This window comes from Triticum urartu, chromosome 1 (genome assembly GCF_003073215.2).
Source record: "Triticum urartu cultivar G1812 chromosome 1, Tu2.1, whole genome shotgun sequence".
NCBI classification, from domain to species: Eukaryota; Viridiplantae; Streptophyta; class Magnoliopsida; order Poales; family Poaceae; genus Triticum; species Triticum urartu.
The window spans coordinates 343,746,243-343,751,956 of NC_053022.1; the positions used below are offsets into that span (position 1 = coordinate 343,746,243).

General features: G+C 43.0%; 1 long non-coding RNA gene across 1 annotated transcript; it reads right to left on the bottom strand.

Annotated features, from left to right (window-relative positions):
* Positions 1–332: 332 nt before the first annotated feature.
* On the bottom strand, positions 333–1,953 carry LOC125533227. Its single transcript, XR_007294192.1, has 2 exons — positions 1,233–1,953; positions 333–616 (listed from the first exon to the last, which is right to left on the bottom strand). It is a non-coding gene; the product is annotated as an uncharacterized LOC125533227 (long non-coding RNA).
* Positions 1,954–5,714: the final 3,761 nt, after the last annotated feature.

Consider the following 5,714-nt stretch of genomic DNA (forward strand, 5'->3'; position numbering starts at 1 on the left):
GGAGGAATGATTCAAAAAATACATAAATTCATTTTTATTAACACAATAAAATAACTACAACGACCAGGAATACAAAATGCACTGTACATGAGAATGTTACATTGCCGAGAGGTTTATGCTTCAAGGTCAATAAGCATTTTCTTAATTAACAGAATGAGAAAAGAATCTATAAATGAGCTTCATACTATGAATGAATGAGCATAAAAATATTCTCTATGCTACAGACTAAAAGAGATTCCAGTACTAGAATGACTCAAGAAGAATTTTAGATTTGTAGTAGCACATGCACCAAACTTACTGATTTTTTCTTGAACTTATTTTAGGCGATTGCATCAGTACTAGAATGTCTAGACAAATAGTTCAGATTTGTAGCAGCACACACGAGAAACTTACAGAATTTTATAAAATAAAAACAAACTTACAGAATTTTGAAAACTGAACTGGCAATTTTTCTGCACATGCACCCAACAATTTTCACTTCTACAACAGTATGCATAAGTACCAAACAACAGTATGCTAATAAACCATTTTTTACGGCAGTGTCGTCTCACTCCGTGCAACATCTCTGAACTTGGTGTATGCCAGCGGTAGAACTTCCTGGCCTTCCAAACTTGTACTGAAGATATGTACCAAACAACAGTATGCATAAGTATTCCGAAGACATACAAGAGCTACACACAGCCGCGAGTTACCAAAAAACACAACAGTTTGTGCATTTTTATAAAGCTTTTGTATGCATAACACAATGACATTTTTTGGCACTACTTCTGCATTTTTAGACATGCTATGCTAGAAATAACATGGTAACGGAAGTGAGTGAAATCAGATAAGATTGGAGAACTATGAAATGCCCACACACCTTCAAGGCACAAATGCTAGCCATCTACAGTAGCTCAATAAGCTAATTCTTCCTAAAACAGTTCCTTGAAATTCCTGAAACTTCAGAACAGCAATAGCTATTTTTTCCTTGTCGAGAAAACAAGAAGCGACACTAGCAATTAGCAGCACTCTCGATTCGAAATGCAACCTATTAGCAAGATTCTTAGTTACAGTTGAAGTCAGAAGAGAGCATTCACCTAAATTTAGCCAACCCAAAGTGTTGTGTCATATAAAAAATGTGGAGTTGTTATTTGTGTAAAATCTGTTGTCACTGGAAAATAAGACGCAATGTACTGAACATAATCTAAGTGGAACTAAATAACATGTACTGATGAATAAACAAAGGGGCTAACCTTAATGCAAACTAGTCTCAACTTTCTACAACTCTTTGTTGGACTGACGAACTGGAGGTCCTCGACCCCGCGGCTCCTTCTGCAGGCTCCATTGTTTGCCGCTCAATCGCAATCCATGGTGTTAGAGCGGGGCACGTCCACGACGATGGCATTGAACGTCCTGGGGTGGAGGCGATGGACTTCCTACACGCGGCGGCGGCGTAGCTACATCGGGAAGGAGGCAGAGTGGTGGCGGGAGGAGCATCCCAGGTTGCAGGAGGGCGGCGCCCGAGATATGACAACGGGATGAACGAGGAAGTCGGGAGTGCACGATGGAGGTAGGTGGCGGGCATTGGGGAAGGAGGAGTTCGGTGCGCCGGGGAGGGAAGTGGCCGGCGCGCGGTGGAGAGAGGCGGTCGGAGTGGGGAGGGAGGGTGGCAATGCGGTGGAGGGAGGTGGACGGCGCGGGGGAAGGAGGAGGGTGACGCGCAGTGCAGAGAGGCGCTCGAAGCGGGGTAAGGGGGGAGGGGCGGCGCGCGGGGCAGGGAGGTCGCCAACGCGGGGGAAGGAGGGGGCGGCGCGCGGGGCATGGAGGTCGCCGGCGCGGGGGAAGGAGGTGGCGGCGCGCAGGGCAGGGATGCCGCCGGCGTGGTGGAAGAAGGCGGCGACGGTGGGGGGCGTGGGTGCGGGAGGTAAGGGAAGGGCCGGTGCTGGGTGTCCTTTTTTTTCTCTAGTTGTACCGTTCGGGCTGTTGGGCTCAATTTGAGAATTTACCAATCACTCCCTATATACGGCCGACGGGTAACAGAATAATATTCTGTTACTAGTAACAGAACAGTCCAGCCCTATATATACATATACATATACATATATATATATACATATACATATATATATATATATATGCAATCCCATCGCACACACCTTGATTTGGCTGACTGTTTTTTGTTGCCTAATCACAAACAACTCATCTGAGCGAACAATATGCTGTATATCGCACACACTTTTATCTGGCTGGCCGGTTATTTTGTTTTGCCTAATCACAAACAGTTCATCCGATTGAATCGTATGTTGTGTATCGCACATGCCTTCATCTGGCTGCTTGTTTCTTTTGTTCCTCCTCATCGCAAATAGTTAATTGAACTGAACCGTATGCCTTGCATCGCACACGCAACTAAAATCAGAACCGTATTTGATGCATCCTTCATCGCAAACGTTTTGCCCCCATTTTGATAGTTTTCATACACCACCGTTTGCGATTATTGCATCGCACACAGTTTCTCGAAGGGTCTCTGATCGTAGTGTCGCGTTAGCAGCATCCTGCAGTAGTGTGGGATCCCAGAAGTAATGTATTAAATCATAGAAAAACTTTTCCTTTTGCTGGTATGTGAAACTAGGTGGTATAAATTTAGCAACAATATAATTAGCATAATCAACATACCATGGAGTGTTATGAGAGGTATTTAGGACATTTAATTGCTCGTTGGGAAAGCTATATCAAGAACATTCTCTAACCTAGACAAGCTGTCTGCAATAGGGTTCTCGGCTCCCTTTCTATCAACAATATGCAAATCAAATTCTTGTAGCAAGAGAACCCATCTAACAAGTTTAGGTTTAGCATCTTTATTTTTCATAAGATATTTAATAGCAGCATGATCTGTGCGAACAGTTACTTTGGAATCAACAATATAAGGTCTGAACTTATCACATGCAAATACAACTGCTAAAAATCCATTTCAGTGGTAGCATAATTTCTCTGGGCACTATCTAGAGTTTTACTAGCATACTGAATAACATTTAATTTTTTATCAACTCTATGTCCTAGAACACCACCAACAGCATAATCACTAGCATCACACATAATTTCAAAGGGTAAATTTCAATCAGGTGGCTGAACAATAGGTGCATAAATCAAGGCTTTCTTAAGTATTTCAAATGCTTCTACACAATCATCATCAAAAACAAAAGGAACATATTTTTGTAAGAGATTAGTTTGAGGCCTAGAAATTTTAGAGAAGTCTTTAATAAACCTCCTATAGAAACCAGCATGACCAAGGAAACTTCTTATACCTTTGATATCTTTAGGACACGACATCTTTTCAATAGCATCTACTTTAGCTTTATCAACTTCAATACCTCTTTCAGAAACTTTATGCCCCAAGACAATACCTTTATTAACTATAAAGTGGCACTTTTCCCAATTCAAGACAAGATTAGTTTCTTCACATCTCTGCAAAACTCGATCAAGATTGCTTAAGCAATCATCAAAAGAAGTTCCGTAAATGGAGAAATCATCCATGAAAACCTCAACAATATTTTCATAAAAATTAGAGAATATAGCAGTCATACATCTTTGAAAGGTAGCAGGTGCATTACATAAACCAGAAGGCATACGTCTATAAGCAAAGGTACCTAAAGGGCAAGTAAAAGTGGCTTCTCTTGATCATCTTTTAACACTGGTATTTGAGAGAAACCACAATAAACATCTAGAAAGCAAAAATGAGTATGTTTGGATAGTCTTTCTAGCATTTGATCAATAAAAGGTAAGGGGTAATGATCTTTTCTAGTAGCTTTATTTAATTTGTGGAAATCAATTACCATTCTATAACCTGTAACAATTCTTTGAGGAATCAATTCATTCTTATTATTAGGAACAACAATAATACCTCCCTTCTTAAGGACACAATGAACATGACTTACCCATTGACTATCAGCGATAGGATAAATTATATCTGCCTCCAAAAGCTTTAGTATTTCATTTCTCACCACTTCTTTCATCATGGGATTAACCGTCGTTGATGATCAACAACCGGTTTAGCATCTTTCTCCAACTTAATTTTGTGCTGACATAGAGTGGAAGATCATTAAGAGTATATCCAATAGCGGCACGGTGCTTCTTCGGAGTTTTCAATAATTTCTTTTCTTCATGCTCTGAAAGGTTAGCACCAATAATAACATGATATATCTTCTTTTCATCAAGATAAGCATATTTCAGAGTATCAGGTAACCGTTTAAGCTCAAAAACGGGATTACCCTTGGGTGGGGGAGGATATATCTCCAAGGATTTCAACAGGCAAATTGTGTTTCAAAATAGGTCCCTGATTAAAGAATACTTCATCTATTTCCCTTCTTTCATTCGTAAACATATCATTTTCATGGTCTAGCAAATATTGTTCTAGAGGATCAGCAGGAGGCACGACAATAGAAGCAAGACCAATAATTTCATCCTTACTAGGCAATTCCTTATCATGGGTGTGACACCCCAAGACCGGAGCTTCAGATGCCTTCCATGTTTTTCCGAGATTCGTCATGTGATTTGTTTGGTTCATTGCATCCATTTTTGCATCATGTGCATTGCATCATGTCATCTTGCAACCTTTTTAAAAAAACTCAACTAAATAAATGGCATGGATCTTTGATCCATTTAAATCGAGGGAGTTCACATGGTGAAATTCTCTTTATAACATATAAAAGTCTCCTACTATTATTAGGGAGCTATATTAAATATTTCTTTAATTTGGAATTCACCATAACACACTTCCAAATTATTCCAATGCCTTTGTTATCTTAATTCTTGGTCTCCAACCTTGCCATATATTCTTTCATCATATTCCGGAGCTCCACCAAAAATCCGAACATTTTTGGACCTTCCCAAACCTCACTTCCTATTCAAATCATTTGATTTAAATCAAATGAGTTTGAATTTAATCTTTCAATCTTGGCCATTTCTATTTTCTCGGAACGAGCACATTTTACGAGTCCGTAAAAACTATCCCCGTGCCCAAATTCCTTCTCCAACCTTTTCTTTCTCTTATTCCTTTCTTTGCTATTTGCTGTTTTGGCAAATAAAGAGAAATGAGAAAGAGAGAGAGAGAGAGAGAGAGAGAGAGGAGAGAAGCCAGCCCAGCTGGGCCTCCCTACCTCCTGCGCCGGCCCAACCTCCCCTAGGCCTCCCACAGCCTCCAAGGCCCAGCCGCCAGCTGTCCCTGCCCAAAGCCCACCTAAACCTTCTAACCCTAACTCGTTCGGTCTCTCCCTCTCCCTCGTCTCCACCCCGCCGCCTCCTCTCGATCCCCACAGCGCCCGCGCCCGAAACCTCTCTCTCCCTAGATCCCTTCCCTTGTCTCCCTCCTCATGCCGCCAGGGAACCCACGACCGAACCTCCCGTCTTCCTCTCTCTCCCTGTGACGCAACCCCGCCACTGTGCGCCACCGTCGCGCTGCACCGGTCGCCGTCCATCTCCCTCACCCATGCCTTGGCCTCCTTCTTCCTCGACTCCAGCCACCCCTGCCGACGACCAGCACCGCCGTGGCCATCCCCTCCGCCGCTACCATTGCCTGTCGGCGACCTCCACTGCCTCCCCACCAGGGACCACACGGGCTCCCTCCATCGCCTTGCCTCGCCTCACCTCCCGCCTCCTTCTTCTCTTATGCGCCCACACCGCTGCCCGTCCAAGGTCGCCACCCCGTGTGCGCCACCATGCCCAGCTGGCCGCCTCCAGCC